This window comes from Schistocerca piceifrons, chromosome X (genome assembly GCF_021461385.2).
Source record: "Schistocerca piceifrons isolate TAMUIC-IGC-003096 chromosome X, iqSchPice1.1, whole genome shotgun sequence".
Lineage (NCBI taxonomy): Eukaryota > Metazoa > Arthropoda > Insecta > Orthoptera > Acrididae > Schistocerca > Schistocerca piceifrons.
This window is the reverse complement of record NC_060149.1, coordinates 725,651,311-725,671,218: the sequence shown is the minus strand read 5'-3', so window position 1 is coordinate 725,671,218 and position 19,908 is coordinate 725,651,311. Positions and strand designations below refer to the sequence as shown.

General features: G+C 38.7%; 1 protein-coding gene across 1 annotated transcript in view; it reads left to right on the top strand.

Annotated features, from left to right (window-relative positions):
- The window catches only part of LOC124721619 (constitutive coactivator of PPAR-gamma-like protein 1 homolog), a gene marked incomplete in the record, with an annotated part of 229,198 nt that overhangs the window by 196,211 nt on the left and 13,079 nt on the right, over window positions 1–19,908 (top strand).

The window sequence follows — 19,908 nt, the reverse complement described above, 5'->3', positions numbered from 1 at the left end:
AAACGCCCTGTACAACATGGTCTACTTTCTTCTCCCATGAGTTGACATCTGTAGTAGCAAGACCTTCACGTAACAGCCTTTCCACTTCTGTTGTAATAAAAGACTTGTTGTATTTGGGATGTAACTCTTGAAATCACTTCAAACCAATTCAGTTGGGTTGAAATGGTAGTGATAAGGCAGTGGCCAAATTATCATATGACCTGTTCTCTTGCAACTTCATCTGCAACATATGTAGGTGTCGCAGGCCTATTTTATTTAACAAGTCAATATAACAGCAGCTTTGTCATACTGATGCCTGCACATATGCCTCCTGCCAGCAACCACTGCACCGTAGTTTCTTTGCACTCACTAGTTTCTGGAATTTTATCTAATATTACTGAATGCCAAAGTGTGTTAACCATTACAAACACTGTCAGAATGCTAAACTCGAGCAACAAATTTTTAAACCACTGCAGAAATTGTGGGTGGTCCATATCCTCATGGTAGTCACAGGTTTATCCCTGGTGGAAAAACTCAAAAGTCCTTCACACACTAAACTGTTTGAAGAACTCGCATGGGCCACAATTAATCTGGCTCTGCTTGTTGCCTGGTGACTGCTGCTATGTGCAGTATCAGCTGTCCTGCGTTTATGAACTTATGTTCAGTAAATTAGATAAAAAATCAGTATTGTCATATCTCAGTGAGGAACTTGGAACTTTCAGCACAGGACAGGAACATGTAAAGGAACTATGGCTCAATTTTAAAAGAATAGTTGACCATGCACTGTATAGATACGGCCCAGTAGAAATGTTCATAATGGTAGGGAACCTGTGTGGTATACAGTCACTGTGAAGAAACTTCTAAAGAAACAGAGAGTATTGCTTAATATGTGTAAAACAAAGTGTAAGGCTATAGATAGTTGCTGAATGAAACACATTTGGCTGTCAAGAAAGCAATACATGATGCCTCCAATGACTGCTGTAGCAGTTTAGTGTATGAAGGACTTTTGAGTTTTTCCATCAGGGATAAACCTGTGACTACCATGAGGATATGGACCACCCACAATTTCTGCAGTGGTTTAAAAATTTGTTGCTCGAGTTTAGCATTCTGTCAGTGTTTGTAATGGATAACACACTTTGGCATTCAGTAATATTAGATAAAATTCCAGAAACTAGTGAGTGCAAAGAAACTACAGTGCAGTGGTTGCTGGCAGGAGGCATATGTGCAGGCATCAGTATGACAAAGCTGCTGTTATATTGACTTGTTAAACAAAATAGGCCTGCGACACCTACATATGTTGTAGATGAAGTTGCAAGAGAACAGGTCATTGTCCAGTGACATTTGACAAAACCCAAAGAGACTCTGGTCATATGTAAAGGGTGTTGGAGGCACCAAAGTTTGTGTCCAGTTCATAGTGAATAAGACACGAACTGAAATTGAGGGCAGCATAGCGAAAGCTGAAATGCTGAACTCAGTTTTCAGATGTTCCTTTACAAAGGAAAACCCAGGAGAATTGCTCCAATTTAATTCTCATACCACAGAAAAGATGAATGAAATAAGTATTAGTGTCAGTGGTATTGAGAGAGAGCTGAAATTGTTAAAATCGTACAAAGCTCCGGGCCTCATGGAATCCCTGTCAGATTCTATACAGAATTTGCAGCCGAGTTAGTTGCTCTTCTAACTACGAGGACAGTTCAATAAGTAATGCAAGACATTTTTTTTTCTCGGCCAATTTTGGTTGAAAAAACCGGAAATTTCTTGTGGAATATTTTCAAACATTCCCGCTTCGTCTCGTATAGTTTCATTGACTTCCGACAGGTGGCAGCGCTGTACGGAGCTGTTAAAATGGCGTCTGTAACGGATGTGCGTTGCAAACAACGGGCAGTGATCGAGATTCTTTTGGCGGAAAACCAGGGCATCTCAGATATTCATAGGCGTTTGCAGAATGTCTACGGTGATCTGGCAGTGGACAAAAGCACGGTGAGTCGTTGGGCAAACCGTGTGTCATCATCGCCGCAAGGTCAAGCAAGACTGTCTGATCTCCCGCGTGCGGGCCGGCCGTGCACAGCTGTGACTCCTGCAATGGCGGAGCGTGCGAACACACTCGTTCGAGATGATCGACGGATCACCATCAAACAACTCAGTGCTCAACTTGACATCTCTGTTGGTAGTGCTGTCACAATTGTTCACCAGTTGGGATATTCAAAGGTTTGTTCCCGCTGGGTCCCTCGTTGTGTAACCGAACACCATAAAGAGCAAAGGAGAACCATCTGTGCGGAATTGCTTGCTCGTCATGTGGCTGAGGGTGACAATTTCTTGTCAAAGATTGTTACAGGCGATGAAACATGGGTTCATCACTTCGAACATGAAACAAAACGGCAATCAATGGAGTGGCGCCACACCCACTCCCCTACCAAGAAAAAGTTTAAAGCCATACCCTCAGCCGGTAAAGTCATGGTCACAGTCTTCTGGGACGCTGAAGGGGTTATTCTGTTCGATGTCCTTCCGCATGGTCAAACGATCAACTCTGAAGTGTATTGTGCTACTCTTCGGAAATTGAAGAAACGACTTCAGCGTGTTCGTAGGCACAAAAATCTGAACGAACTTCTCCTTCTTCATGACAACGGAAGACCTCACGCAAGTCTTCGCACCCGAGAGGAGCTCACAAAACTTCCTCATGCACCCTACAGCCCCGATCTCGCACCGTCTGATTTCCATATGTTTGGCCCAATGAAGGACGCAATCCGTGGGAGGCACTACACGGATGATGAAGAAGTTATTGATGCAGTACGACGTTGGCTCCGACATCGACCAGTGGAATGGTACCGTGCAGGCATACAGGCCCTCATTTCAAGGTGGCGTAAGGCCGTAGCATTGAATGGAGATTACGTTGAAAAATAGTGTTGTGTAGCTAAAAGATTGGGGAATAACCTGGTGTATTTCAATGCTGAATAAAACAACCCCTGTTTCAGAAAAAAAATGTGTTGCATTACTTATTGAACTGCCCTCGTATAATCTATAGTAAATCTCTTGAACAAAAAAACCATGCCCAGTTCTTGGAAAAATGCACGTTTCACATCTGTCTACAAGAAGGATAGTAGAAGTACTCCTCAGAATACCATCCAGTATCCTTGATACTGATTTGTTTAGAATCTTGAAAATCATTTTGAGCTCAAACATAGTGAGGTATCTAGAACAGGATTACCTCCTCAGTGGGAACCAGCATGAATTCCGATAAAATTGATTGTGTGAAACCCGACTCTCACTTTTCTCACACAGCATACTGAAAGCTTTGGATCAAGACAGTCAGGTAGATGCAGTATTTCTCGATTTCCAAAAAGAATTTGACTCGGTACCACACCTATGCTTACTGTCAAAAGCATGATCATAAGGGGTATCGAGTAAAATTTGTGAGAGGATGGAGGACTTTTTGGTAGGGAGGATTCAGTATGTTATCTTGGATGAAGAGTCATCATCAGATGTATAAGTAATGTCAGGTGTGCCCCAAGGAATTGTATTGGGACCCTTACTGTTTATGTGTATGTTAATAAACTTGCAGACATTATTAATAGTAACCTCGACTTTGTGGGTCATAGTTTCCTGAGATGAAGTACTCTCTGGAAGAAGCTGCATAAACATTCAGTCAAAACTTGATAAGGTTTCAAAGTGGTGGAAAGATGAGAAACTTGCTTTAAATGCTCAGAAGTGTAAAATTGTGCATTTCACAAAATGAAGAAAACGTAGTATCCAACGATACCATACTTGACACGTCACCCCACCCCGTGTGTGGGTGGCAGGGGGCAACTTTGAAATCTTCAGTGGAAACCCCCAATTTTTACTGCAAAGTAAGATTCCATGGCAAAATCTACATATATTTTGTCTGAAGTAGCTTTTTCATTTCACCACAGATGGCACTTTAATTGTAGGAATAGAAATGGGTACCCAGTTGTAATTTATGGCATGTTACTCAATGGGCCTTGAATATCCAGTGGTAAGTGGGAGCCCACCTCCATGCTGTGAGGGTGGGACAGGCCAGTATTTCATAACTTGTAATTCGGAACCCCATTCACAAAGTTGTATTGCTCCGACATATCAAACAGGGGACTACTCGATGCACCACCATGGCCATTTACTAATTCTCCCTTTAAATTTTAAAAAGCCTCATGATACTCTGTTGTCCAATTCCACACAACATTTTTCTTTAACAAATTATCTAAACAAGGACAATTGGTCAGTCATGAATTTTTTATAGTATCCAAACGAATTGGACAGTTCTCTCTCTCTCTCTCTCTCTCTCTCTCTCTCTCTCTCTTTAAGAGTTTTAGGAAGTCTGCAATTGCTTCAGTGTCCTTGGGTCAGTTTATATCCTTCTTTCATTAATTATATGACCTAAAAATGAAATTTATTTCTATGGAATCTGTGACTTTGTTTCAATTTCATACCTCCTTTGTAAGTACCATCAAGCACCTCATCTAAAACTCTACAGTGTTCATGCCCATTGGGAATAGCAATCAAGATGTCTTCTACATAACTGTCACTTATTAAGTGGTTCATTCATAATTATGATAAATACACAAACAAATTTCGTCCAAGAGCTACCAGGCAGTATTGGTAACAGTTATCTTCATGCAAGAAAGCTGTACATGTCTGGATTCTTCCGCGAAACCAATGTTCCAGTAACCACAGATTACATCACAGGAAATAAGAAACTTCAAGGCATTTAATTTTTGCAAAATTTCATCAGTATCAGCTGGTCTTCACTTTCCTTTAAAACCACTTCATCTAATTTTCTTGCATCCAAAACAACCATGACACCCCCATTCTTTTTCCAAACTGCTATTAATCCTTTAGGTACTGTCGATGAGTTAACTTGTCATGCTCTGCCACTCCCCAGGAGCTGAGGACATGTTTAAACGCAGTCCCTGGGTTTTCCTGAAGCACTGTGTACATGTTTACACATGCTGTTCTGTTGATCTCGCACTGCTCCAGACGAGTGTTTGCTGTACCACATATGTGCATCTTTGCATGCTTTCATTTGCAGAAAACCTCGTTTCGATACCTTGAACCATTTGTGCAATATGACAGTTGTTATGACCACATGATTCCCGATGCACATGGATGCAAATGGGCACATCACGTGTGACTGTTGGTTGGATATAACTCAAGAATGAAAAGCGAGATTGTTGTGCTGTCAATTTTAAATACCATTTATATATCATATTTACATTTTGTCCACAGCAATGTTTGAACTAAAATCAACCATACGCAAAGTTTATGCAGTGGGTTTTTACTTCTGAAAGCTCTTTAAAATTTCATGCAGTGTGTTACTTAATTTGATGCAGCACAGTAACTGTGATGAGTAACCAAAAGAAATTCAATCCTTTATTAAGCAAAGATATCAGCCTGTAAAATGTGTGAAAATCAAATGTCACCGAACAGTTTTCTTAAAATCAGTTTACAAGTATTTGATAGCAGCATTTGGGGAGAGGAGCAGAACAACCACAACAAAGCCACACTCGGAAAGGAATGCAGGGGGCACATCTGTTGCAGTGAAAGGGTTAAGGAGTCAGTGTACCTACTATTTGCTCTTTCTGTTACTCCTGATTGCAGCATCTTCTCAGACTCTATCCTTACAGTTTCTTTCTTCGAATATGGGGTAGCATAGGGATTAAGGAAGGAAGTTGCATGTTCTTTCAGTTTTAATTTACACTCAGTATTTGACCAGAAAAAGTTTGTTAGAGGATACCCAACTGTTTTGATTTGAAACTTCCACATAATCCCTTTTACTACATTTTATACCTTCAGTATTTTTTTCCCCTTTTTTGATCTCTTCTTGATGGCTAATTATCTCAAAGGAAACTGCAGTTCACCATGCTCCTCTGGCCCCATATTTTTCCAGAAAAGACATTCATATAAGTTCTGATTACACACAAACTAAATTTTGCAGCAGCAAAATCGACATTTCATAAAAATTCTGTGTATTAAAGCACTTCTACACTTAGGTCAGGTATTACTAATAATTTGCATCCTCGTAGTTGGTCCCCTAATTCAGTAGTCGACAACATTTCTTGCCTGATGCTTTTGGCCACTTTTCCAGTGTCATATACAATTCTAATTCCTGAAACAATCATTACTACTATCCATTGAAAAATATTTGAGAAATCCCATTTAATTCATCTCCTTGTCAAGCAGGGATTCCAGGACTACCATATTTCCGTATTATTAAACAATGTGTCTTCCTCATGCAACAAATGCTGAACAATCCTTTCCCTAGGAGAAACTGTCATCTTGATGACCAAAATTTTCTGTTATAGTTAAGTGACACACGGCATAATTCTCTTCACTACCTACTATAGCTCTAACATGGAATTTAAGCGTTTCCAGACACATGTCCGCATGACATCTTTTCTTTATTTGTGTGTGAGGGATGTTTCCTGAAAGTTTGGCCGTACCTTTTTGTAACACCCTGTATAAAGTTAACTCACTGACACTGGCAACTAAGATCCCAGGAACAGAAACGACGTATATCAATGCATGCCGATCCACACCGCTAGACAGGTAATCGGCAATACATTTTGGGTGCCCCTGTAGGCCGGTGGCAGCGTTCTTCCGGGAAAGGCCGCTTCCCCCACCAAAAGTGCTGCTCACTCTTGAGTTTACAGACAGACTATACTCCTCTTTCTCCTGATACCTCCTCACTATTAACTCATTTACATAATGTATCTTCCCTTTACATAACATGTTACCTTTATTATCATAAAAAATTTCAAATAAAAGCTTCCCTGCTACTTAACTATCTTTATTACTATCAGTACTTCTGCTTGGGCGACTGTCACCGTCCTCTAATTCTTGAGTGATCGGCTGTTCTTTATTTTCATCATTTGATCCTAAAGCAAGACACTTTAACTCCTTTGTTTTGTGTAATTGTTCCCACTCTTCATTGGCATCCTGGAAACCTCTTTTATAATACTTCTCACCCTAAGCAGTCAAAAATTTGTATGTATCATCAGTTTGTTTGTTAGTTACCTGTCCTAACTTAGAAATCTTATCCCCACTGGAAACAGTTTTGTTTAGCAATAGACGTGGTTTAGGTCTTCCATTTTTGCTACTGTCTTTGGCTACCTTTGCACTATTTAAGGGGGCTTTGGAACACCCTGTACAGACAATGTTAAATCTAGTGACTCGGCTTCCCTGTATTTCAGGAACCTCTGTAGCCATTGACATGAAACTTTTACAGGACATTAAACTGTATGTTCTGAGTCTACTGAACTATAATAATCGCATTTCAGCCACTGCTGTGGAAATACAATTTTTTAATTACACAGTTCAAATTTTGTGCACTTTTTTTACATTATCTTAAGTAATTTTAACTATACCTAACATTGTTCTCTTCTTTTAGTTCAGTAGACTCGGGATATGTATGTTATTACTCCCTGAAAATTTGAATACTCTACTCGAAGCTGTTACTGAGATTTAGGGGAAAATGCAACAGAAAATGTAAATTTTCAGGAACAGCTTCTAAAGTTTCAAAGAACTGTAACTCACTCAATATATGCTTAATTTTTTACTTTTAGTCACTCAGAAGCACCCTGCACCATACTGTGTATCATTCTCTTGATATTTTTTTTAAGTTTGTTTCTTCTTTTATTCTTTCTGGACTCCTTAGTGGCCAACTGTGCTGCATACTCTGCTTTATCACAGGGTGTATACGACCAGGGACAACCGGGAGATCCGGGAAAAACCCGGGAATTTTTTCATCCGGGGGGGGGGGGGGGGGGGGGGGACCAGGAAAAACCAGGGAATTTTTCTGAATTCCAGGAATTTTTCATTGTTTTAGTTTTCAGTTAAATTTTTCTAACAAAGAATATTATTATATCCCACATCTGCAGAATAATACTGCAGCAACAAAACATGAACGAGAGAGAAAAACATAAATGAAACTTACATCACAAAGGAAATGCGCCATATACAACAACAAATCACAGTGCTCATACAAGCGTCTGCCAACAGCAAAGTGTGTCAAAGGCGTTACGAAGACTATGCAATGCTTCTTAACAACAAACTGCCTCCAATGAGCGTGGCATGACAGCTGTTTACATTAGATTAGTTTTAATGTAAGAGCTTTTAATGTTTCACACATACGAATATTCGGGCTTCCTGCGTCATCGTAGCTGCGCAAGTGCAGTGACGCCTGTATCTGGTGCTCTCTGGCAACCGCTGAAACGAACCTATTTCTAATAGGTCACGGAAAAATATAGCGAGTATTACTTTGAAAAATGTTACTTTCCAAGTAAATTTTCTTTTATGCAAGATAAACTATGTGCGAGAATGTACGACGAATTTCTTAAATCACAGAGCATTTTACTCTCATTTAAAAATCGACTCTTTGGGGACAACCATCTGAAGAATTTCGAGCCCAGATCAGACATTTATGTCGTTATTAAAAATTTTAGTTGTACATTTATGTGATATGTTGTTGTTGTTGTTGTTGTTGTTGTTGTTGTGGTCTTCAGTCCTGAGACTGGTTTGATGCAGCTCTCCATGCAACTCTATCCTGTGCAAGCTGCTTCATCTCCCAGTACTTACTGCAACGTACATCCTTCTGAATCTGCTTAGTGTATTCATCTCTTGGTCTCCCTCTAGGATTTTACCCTCCACGCTGCCCTCCAATGCTAAATTTGTGATCCCTTGATGCCTCAGAACATGTCCTACCAACTGGTCCTTCCTTCTTGTCAACACCAACTCCTCTTCTGACCAATTCTATTCAATACCTCCTCATTAATTATGTGATCTACCCATCTAATCTTCAGCATTCTTCTGTAGCACCACATTTCAAAAGCTTCTATTCTCTTCTTGTCCAAACTATTTATCGTCCATGTTTCACTTCAATACATGGCTACACTCCATACAAATACTTTCAGAAACGACTTTCTGACACTTAAATCTATACTCGATGTTAACAAATTTCTCTTCTTCAGAAACGCTTTCCTTACCATTGCCAGTCTACATTTTATATCTTCTCTACTTCGACAATCATCAGTTATTTTGCTCCCCAAATAGCAAAACTCCTTTACTACTTTAAGTGTCTCATTTCCTAATCTAATTCCCTCAGCATCGCCCGACTTAATTCGACTACATTCCATTATCCTCGTTTTGCTTTTGTTGATGTTCGTCTTATATCCTTCTTTCCAGACACTGTCCATTCCGTTCAACTGCTCTTCCAGGTCCTTTGCTGTCTCTGACAGAATTACAATGTCATCGGCGAACCTCAAAGTTTTTATTTCTTCTCCATGAATTTTAATACCTACTCTGAATTTTTCTTTTGTTTCTTTTACTGCTTGCTCAATATTATGTGATATATGACGCGCAAAAAAGATCAACATTATATGTGGAAGCTTAGCTTCTCTTGCAGCTTATTAATCTTAGAGACCAATTTTTTTTTTTGGTCATCAGTCTACTGACTGGTTTGATGCGGCCCGCCACGAATTCCTTCCCTGTGCTAACCTCTTCATCTCAGAGTAGCACTTGCAACCTACGTTCTCCGTTATTTGCTTGATGTATTCCAATCTCTGTCTTCCTCTACAGTTTTTGCACTCTACAGCTCCCTCTAGTGCCATGGAAGTCATTCCCTCATGTCTTAGCAGATGTCCTATCATCCTGTCCCTTCTCCTTATCAGTGTTTTCCACATATTCCTTTCCTCTCCGATTCTGCGTAAACCTCCTCATTCCTTACCTTCAGTCCACCTAATTTTCAACATTCGTCTATAGCACCACATCTCAAATGCTTCGATTCTCTTCTGTTCCGGTTTTCCCACAGTCCATGTTTCACTACCATGCAATGCTGTACTCCAGATGTACATCCTCAGAAATTTCTTCCTCAAATTAAGGCTGGTATTTGATATTAGTAGACTTCTCTTGGCCAGAAATGCCTTTTTTTGCCATAGCGAGTCTGCTTTTGATGTCCTCCTTGCTCCGTCCGTCATTGGTTATTTTACTCCCTAGGTAGCAGAATTCCTTAACTTCATTGACTTTGTGACCATCAATCCTGATGTTAAGTTTCTCGCTGTTCTCATTTCTACTACTTCTCATTACCTTCGTCTTTCTCCGATTTACTCTCAAACCATACTGTGTACTCATTAGACTGTTCATTCCGTTCAGCAGATCATTTAATTCTTCTTCACTTTCACTCAGGATAGCAATGTCATCAGCGAATCGTATCATTGATATCCTTTCACCTTGTATTTTAATTCCACTCCTGAACCTTTCTTTTATTTCCATCATTGCTTCCTCGATGTGCAGATTGAAGAGTAGGGGCGAAAGGCTACAGCCTTGTCTTACACCCTTCTTAATACGAGTACTTCGTTCTTGATCGTCCACTCTTATTATTCCCTCTTGGTTGTCGTAATTATTGTATATGACCCGTCTCTCCCTATAGCTTACCCCTACTTTTTTCAGAATCTCCAACAGCTTACACCATTTTATATTGTCGAACGCTTTTTCCAGGTCGACAAATCCTATGAAAGTGTCTTGATTTTTCTTTAGCCTTGCTTCCATTATTAGCCGTAACTCAGAATTGCCTCTCTCGTCCCTTTACTTTTCCTAAAGCCAAACTGATCGTCACCTAGCGCATTCTCAATTTTCTTTTCCATTTTTCTGTATATTATTCTTGTAAGCACCTTCGATGCATGAGCTGTTAAGCTGATTGTGCGATAATTCTCGCACTTGTCAGCTCTTGCCGTCTTCGGAATTGTGTGGATGATGCTTTTCCGAAAGTCAGATGGTATATCGCCAGACTCATATATTCTACACACCAACGTGAATAGTCGTTTTGTTGCCACTTCCCCCAATGATTTTAGAAATTCTGATGGAATGTTATCTATCCCTTCTGCCTTATTTGACCGTAAGTCCTCCAAAGCTCTTTTAAATTCCGATTCTAATACTGGATCCCCTATCTCTTCTAAATCGACACCTGTTTCTTCTTCTATCACATCAGACAAATCTTCACCCTCATAGAGGCTTTCAATGTATTCTTTCCACCTATCTGCTCTCTCCTCTGCATTTAACAGTGGAATTCCCGTTGCACTCTTAATGTTACCACTGTTGCTTTTAATGTCACCAAAGGTTGTTTTGACTTTCCTGTATGCTGAGTCTGTCCTTCCAACAATCATATCTTTTTCAATGTCTTCACATTTTTCCTGCAGCTATTTCGTCTTAGCTTCCCTGCACTTCCTATTTATTTCATTCCTCAGCGACTTGTATTTCTGTATTCCTGATTTTCCCGGAACATCTTTGTACTTCCTCCTTTCATCAATCAACTGAAGTATTTCTTCTGTTACCCATGGTTTCTTCACAGCTACCTTCTTTGTACCTATGTTTTCCTTCCCAACTTCTGTGATGGCCCTTTTTAGAGATGTCCATTCCTCTTCAACTGTACTGCCTACTGTGCTATTCCTTATTGCTGTATCTATAGCGTTAGAGAACTTCAAACGTATCTCGTCATTCCTTAGTACTTCCGTATCCCACGTCTTAGCGTATTGATTCTTCCTGACTAATGTCTTGAACTTCAACCTACTCTTCATCACTACTATATTGTGATCTGAGTCTATATCTGCTCCTGGGTACGCCTTACAATCCAGTATCTGATTTCGGAATCTCTGTCTGACCATGATGTAATCTAATTGAAATCTTCCCGTATCTCCCGGCCTTTTCCAAGTATACCACCTCCTCTTGTGATTCTTGAACAGAGTATTCGCTATTACTAGCTGAAACTTGTTACAGAACTCAATTAGTCTTTCTCCTCTTTCATTCCTTGTCCCAAGCCCATATTCTCCTGTAACCTTTTCTTCTACTCCTTCCCCTACAACTGCATTCCAGTCGCCCATGACTATTAGATTTTCGTCCCCCTTCACATACTGCATTACCCTTTCAATATCCTCATACACTTTCTCTATCTGTTCATCTTCAGCTTGCGACGTCGGCATGTATACCTGAACTATCGTTGTCGGTGTTGGTCTGCTGTCAATTCTGATTAGAACAACCCGGTCACTGAACTGTTCACAGTAACACACCCTCTGCCCTACCTTCCTATTCATAACGAATCCTACACCTGTTATACCATTTTCTGCTGCTGTTGATGTTACCCGATACTCATCTGACCAGAAATCCTTGTCTTCCTTCCACTTCACTTCACTGACCCCTACTATATCTAGATTGAGCCTTTGCATTTCCCTTTTCAGATTTTCTAGTTTCCCTACCACGTTCAAGCTTCTGACATTCCACGCCCCGACTCTTAGAACGTTATCCTTTCGTTGATTATTCAATCTTTTTCTCATGGTAACCTCCCCCTTGGCAGTCCCAATATTATATGTGAAAGCTTTGCTTTTTTTGTAGCAACAATATGTATATTAATTTAAGCCATTAACTTTTCTTATTTGTGTGTTCGCGCTTCTTATGAGTGATCTTGCTATTGGCTGATTACATCACGTGTCCTATGCTGTCATCAGCTGACGAGATCACGTGACATGAGCTGTAACTGGCTTACAAAAGCACGTCGCAATCTCGATTTTAGTGCTTCGGAAAGTAACATGCTGTGTTTGGTGGAATTCGAATTTATACCTTCGTAACACGAAAATATGCAGCGTACGTGTTGCTGCACATAAAAGATCTTTCCAAAATGTGTATTTTTCCCCTGAGTTTCATTTTCTAAAGTGTTGGGAAATTTTACGTCGGTGTATAAAAACATAAACCATCAAAGGATTGATAAGTTTTATAGTGCTGAGGAAAAGTATACTGTCACTTAACATGGAAAACGTGTATTTTCACCGTCGAGAAAGTGTATTTTCAACCGGGAAATCCGGTAAATTTTTTTTTTTTCCTTGTCCATGTATACACCCTGTATCAATGGGAACCTTGTCCATCTGTTCAAGTTCTCCGATGAAGTTTGCTCCAGGATTAATTCCCATATGCTGTTGCACTTTTACCCTACAAAAGTTGTCATCATTAAAAGCAATAACAGCAGCACTGCCCCACTTTAGTGTTTTCATTCCAACAAAGACACATTTTGGTAGGCGAGTCCATATAAGATTATTTAATGACTCATTGGGGTTTTGAGTGTGGCCATGCAGACACTCTTCAGTAATTCAGGATTTGACAGGTCTTTGTAAATAGGTTTTATGATATCCATTATTGTTGCTGGGATGGAATGTGTATGGCTGTATGAACTGTTTGAGTACTGGGCATTGTGGTAATTTCACCATGAATCAGGTCCATGAGGGCAAAAGTGGTGTACTGGTTTTTCATCAGTTGACAGTCTGTGGAAGACGGTAGCCCATACTGCCTGTTTCATTTTCATCAAATTCTCAGTATTATTTCTTATGGCCATCCCATAATACTGCTGTAGTTCATCAATCGTTTTGTCTGTCAACCTGTGTCAAACTTTTTCAACTTCCTCAACCTGGTGCCCATCCTCTCCTGGACATGACCAACACACTCCAGTTTTGTGATAATCTCCTCACCATAAGGCTGAGTGGCTACTACACTGTTATATGCTTTTTAGTCTCCATCAGCTAAAAACTTTAGTGTAACACACTCCCCTTTCGTCCACAGATCAAATAAAAATTTTGGTGGCTGCAGAGGCCTCCATACCACCACTTGTTCCTTCATAATTTCTTTCACAGATATGCCCGTCTTCATTCTCTGATTTACACTTACAACAATGTTTGGTTAAAACCTGGAACTGGTCACCATAGCAACAGTATTCTTAGAACTGTAGCCGCACTTCTGCCAAGTGCCATCACAGGCTACTGGTATGTCAGTCATCATTTATTTTAACAGCTTCATTTGTAGCACCCTTCATTGACTCCCATGCAACAGATTCCACAGCAGCTCCAATAAATCCTGCATACTTGTTGATTTTACAAGGTGGGTGTGGCATATTCATCACGGCAGACTTTGTTTCTGCTGCAATGTGTCCTTTGCCAATAGCTCTCAATCCATAAAACGACCTAACATTTACTTCAAAATAATTATCTTTACACTTATCAGAATTCCAAAGTGAATGAGTATATTTACAACTGGCACTATTAATGATAAGTTTCCTGGCTAATCCATTAGATACCTCACTGTCTTCATGTAAACTATCTGGCACTCCACATATTTTACAACACTCACATTCACCTATCATTTACATCACTTTTGTTTTGAGAAAACTGTATCACTATGTTTTATTTTAATCTTCGAAGCAGTAATGGGCGTTTCTGTAGATACTGACGAGTTTACCTGTATTTCATTGTCTGTAAATTCACATGCCACATGCTGAACACAATGTTTCCCTTTATTCAAAAATCTATTACCATGAAACCACATTTCTTAAAAACACTTTATTTTGGTGTCATACTTTACTTCTTGAGAGATTTACCAATCTATTTGTCACTTACCCTCGGAAAAACATTAGCACTTTGACATACAATGCCTGAAATGATAAGATACTGTTTTTGACAGTGCTATCAATGGGTCTTTGGTGTAATTTGTGTTCCAGTCCATTATAATAGCTTCACTCTCTAATTCCTTATCCAAATACTTAAGTTTGTTGATCCAATACTGACAGAAACGTTTTATAGTCTGTCCTCTGGAGTCGTATATCTTTCACCAGCGCAAAATTCACTCACAGTGTTTTGCCAATCATCCCAAGAGCAATATTTCTCCAAAAATAATTTCGTAAATTCTTACAATGATTTACACTAATCTGTAACTTCAGGTGCCCATCCATAAGCATCTTTCTTTAAATAACATCTGACAAAATAAATTTTCTCTCTGTTTCTCCAGCTTATATAAATAATTAAATTTTCTAAGAAAATGCAGTTTATGTAATGTTTAAAATTATTAAATTTCTTACATCTAATAAAAGTGCTTCATTGGACACATTACATACAGTGTGGTTTACACTCTGACCATTACTAACTTTGTTTTCAATTTTAACAGGTTTAACTTCATATTGTTCTACAGTTTGTTTCACCTCTACAGTTTTTTTTCTCAACAGTGAACATGCATTTGTTTTCTACTTCAATTTTATTATTCAATTCTACTTTCGATTTTCAGTTTGAGATTGTAACTCATTCCAATTTTCAGCGCAGACTTTCTTTAGCCATTCAGTGTTTTCCAGCAAGAGCCAGCAACTGCTTGCGTCCTCTTTTCACAATATTTCACAATTTTATCTTTTCTAGCTTCATGTTCTTTGCTAACATTATTTACTTTTACATCTATTTCTTTATCCACTCTTTCTAATTTATTTTCTGGACAAACTTTGACTGAATTTATCTTCTTGGCCAAATTAATAATGTCAACCATCATTTAACTAGTTTATTGTTTAATGTCACTGCCATTTTTATTCATTCCTACCCTGAAACTGCCAGTGTTATATTCATCATCACTTGAAATCATCTTTAAAGTTATTGACCATTTTTCCATTCATTTTACTCAAAGCATTCACTAACAAGTTATTGCTATCAACATATACCTGTCCTTGTCCTATAAGTCTTCTTGTTTATACTTTTGGCTGTATACCTACATCACTTATTACTCCTGCTTCCCTTCCTTGTATCTCATTATCACAGTACATAGTAGGTGGAGATCTGGTCATTTTGTCAATGACTTGACTACCATTTACTTCATCGTATATGTTAGATTCTTCCAATTGCACTCGAGTGTGATCACCAATTTCAATTTTAATTACTACTTGCCAAAATATAGTTCTTGCTCCTGTCCGCAAACATATTGTCATAGCAAGATCAATTTTAATTTCTGCTGCCCGTCCATCAACCTCAAACACATTGTGTTTCACATCCCTGTCACTCATTTTGACAAAATCAGGAACAACACCTTGTAGCAGGAACAGTTTACCAACAACACTTAGTAACAATAACACTTTACCTTAATCACTGTCATCTGTTCGTTACTCCTTCCCATATTCCTGTGTCAGTCTACAGCATTTTTTATTGCTGGGCCACATGCTGGTTCCTCATTGGGCGCCATGTGTCCAACCATGGTCGCTCAGTCTTGAACTCGTATTGGCAGGAACTATATTCAAGATGGTGGCTACTAAATCAGAGATCTGCATCCTTCTGAGTCACCTTCCATTAGTCAGGTTAATTTTGTCTTTCTTATTAGGGTCCTGTGTAGTGTTCTAATCCTTTTCGTGTCGCTATTATGTCATTTGAATTGTCATTTATGCACTACTCACTGTCACTGCCTTTCTAAACCGCAGTTCCTACATTCGAAGTCACTTAAAATATTGACATCACAGTCAGAAAATGTGTAAGTTCTACCACATGTAATTGTTCTTAAATGCATGAGTTCATTCTAATAGTACCAGGGTAGGACTGTTCCTCACTCAGAAAGCATCACTTGTGAGATGAGTTGACCTACCTGCGAAACCTTATTGTTCCCTTTAGTGTGAAGAAAGTTCATTGGACTGCTGTAAAACATGTGTTTCAGGAAATATTCCCACAACTTTTAATTAACGTGCCTTTTTCTACATTTATTGGCAGTATATATGACAAAAGACCAGATCCAGTTCTCACAAATAATGATTTTCTCAGGCAGGCCCCTTCCCTGTACTACTAATTAGTATGAAATTGAGTTAAGACACAACCATATCATTATTACAGTTAATGTAGGTTGTGGACACACAATTTCTCTTTATATATGACACAAATAAATGAAAGTTCACTTTGATACAATACACAACCAGAGTCAAAATTATTTAGAAGTTAATACCAGTCACTAATTCAGTTTAATATATTAGCTAAATAAGAGCATACACTAAGTGTGCAGATATAAGCTACAGACCTGTACTTACTACACAAACTTCTTACATAGATATTACTACTAAGATTTCTGAGCCCAGACTTTAAAAGATATGTTAGTATAGATTGGTGCGCAAACTGAAAATTTATGGGGTGGTGTTGGCCTTATGAAGACCAACATAAGAAAAATTTAGTATTTGAGAAACTACATAATGGTCTGAAAAACTGCCAAATTAGATTTTATAAATTTGTCTGAACTGTATGTTAGAGTAATAATTTGGTTTACAGAATAAACAATTAGTAATGTACGTCCTCGATTGTCCTGGACATTTGTTTTGTGGAATACCCTTTAACTCCTCAAAATATGTGTCAATCACTTCATTGTCAGTCCTGGCACTTGCATAGGTGATATTTTTGACGACGCGTTTGGAGAGAACATCCTTGTGCCGCTTCATAAATGACATGGTCCACTCTCTCCCAAGTATGTTTCTATTTCCAAATGTGGGAAGTTTTCTTCCGGTTCGGTCTAGATATGATTTCACGACACAGTACAAACCAAATTACGTCATTGGGAGACCGTAAGCTGCCATTGCAATGGAATGAGCAACAAACATATCGTCTTCTTCTTTTGTGAAAGTAGGTTGACTCCCATGCTGTCTTTTAGGTTTGGCTCTCTCTGGGTTTAGGGTGGCCAAACCTTTTATCTCTTTGGTTTTTTTTCCACAATGTGTATTGATGAACATTGAACCCAAAAGCAAAAACAAGAACATATAAAACATATATATGGTACAATTCAGAAAAAAAAACGCTTTTAAAAGATGTTTAATAGAAAAAAATTGCCAAAAATCTAAATATCATCAGAATTTTAAGAAGGTAGGCTTAAAATTCACATAAATGTTTCCTTTATCAAGGAAAAATGCCAGAAGTTACACTTCAGTTTAAAAACCCATTTTATGACAGTAAAGTTGGTATACAAAATAGATGAACGTAGGCAACTGCCTAGTGTACATAGCTGTATTTTGCTTCCTATTCAAGCAGAAGAATTTGCTTTAAAATGCCAAACAGATGGTCATCTAAACATCTACTTTAGCCTTATCTAATAAAACATCTACTTCCAGTGTGACAGTGTATGAAAAATTAAAGAATGGCCACTAACCTTTCAGATGCTGCTCGCAGGGTAATTTTCTTTGTTAATACAAATGTAACGGCCTTATCTAACATCTCTGGAGAGTAATTTCTATGGGCCCTTGCACCTAATTTCTTTTTATAAGTCTTCATCTTCCTTTCAGCGCTCCAAAGACAAAAAACCATGATAAAATTTAACCTCAAACCATGGCGGGGTGACTTTTTGACAAGTTGGTGGGTCACAAAATCACCACAAAGTGCGTGCATTTCAGTTTTTGTTTCATATGTTCAACAAACGTGGCTTGATTTAATCAATATTCTAGAATAATTTGCCCAACAAACAAATGTACATACCTGTTTTAGATGTATCTTTAACAGAAACTTCTCATAATTTACAGTTTCCCTCATTTTACGAAAGTGTAAGTAATAGCATTGGTAAGCAACGGCATCAGAAGGAACTACATGTGCGCAGAAGCTCCACCCAGCTGCCTCTACATGGCGCAGCATGTCTGACAAACGAAATGCATGGTACATCTCTTTCCTGAGATGAGCGGTCACGGGTGTGAGATTTAAAATACAAAAACTGAACCCCTTGTCACAAAGTCACTCCACCAGTCGCAATTCACCCCATTTTATGGAGGTTCAATGGCTAAATTTGCGGTAAAAAATTAGGTGTGTATGAACTTTAATATTAATTATCTTTTAACTTAATTACTTTCAAGAAAATTAAAACGTGGTACTGTACAGTCTGGATGCCAGTCTTTCTAAAGAGTACTGTCAGTATTTCTAAAACTACCTACTATAGTAGAGTCTGCGTAAGTTGGTCCAGGACAGTTGCAATGGGCTGGACAAGGCAGTTTTGTGCACTTGCCTCAGCCAGTCACATAACATGATTATGTAAACATCTCTGTGGTAATCCCCTCCGTATTGTCACAGCTCTGTTAAATGGCTATTGTTTTCACCTGCAGCCATTTCCATTTGGGCTGTGCGGTTGAAAGCTGGCAACATTGTTGGTAGGTGTCGGGTTTCTTTTTACCCAGCCTCAACTGTTGCTCAGTCTTTATCTACTATTACATGCTGTAGTTAAAGAACATCTTCAAGGACTTCACTTTGACAGCAATGACGCAGTGTGGGCGGAGGTGAAGTTGTGGCTCCGTCAACAATATAAAATGTTCTACAGTGTCCGGTACCAACAAAATGGTCTCTCTTTGGAAGAAATATGTTTTGTCACTAGGATGACTATGTTGAGAAATAAATGTGTAGACATGAAGAACAAAAATGTAGAATGTTTATAAAGTGCATGTTACTTAAAAAGCTTTAAGAGTTTTCCCAGAAAAATTCAGAGGCATTGCTTTTCAGCACGCCCTCGTATATATGCGCTCCATAAGTAACTAGCTGAAAATTGAAAACTGAGTAGGAACAAAAAGGAATGTAATCACAGCCAGTGGCATGGTTGCAGCTTGCTAGGTTATAGCTTTAATGCCTATCTTAATGTTACAAATCTGCTTTAAACGTGAATAAATGATGCAAAGCTAGAAACAGTAATGCACAGAGAGGTTAAACATACATATGAAAATTTTTTGGTGATGATGTAACTCATCAAAAGGTGAGATATTTTCCAGTGCTCTTACATCTGTGTTGTTGAACTCATGATCTTATTGGAAGTGGTTTCTCCTTGGCTGCCTCTTTTATGTAAGCTCTCGTCTAGTTAGAGTTGAATATAGTTACAAATGGAATCCAACTGTGGTGCAGTTTGGTACTTTTCACTCTCAAGAAGAACTGACAGAAGTGACAAAAATGTCTGACAGTTGCTCAGATCTTGAACTCATTGTTCTTAGATTTGTAGTCTTTATACGTCAACCAGTCTGCCATAGAGTGTGAATGTGGTGTTAAGAATTTGAGAGTTACTATGGAATTTCAGAAACGTGGAAATCTTCTTGACCACTTTTCGAATAATGTAATACTACAAAATTTGCTTCAACACATGCATTTATAGAAGCTA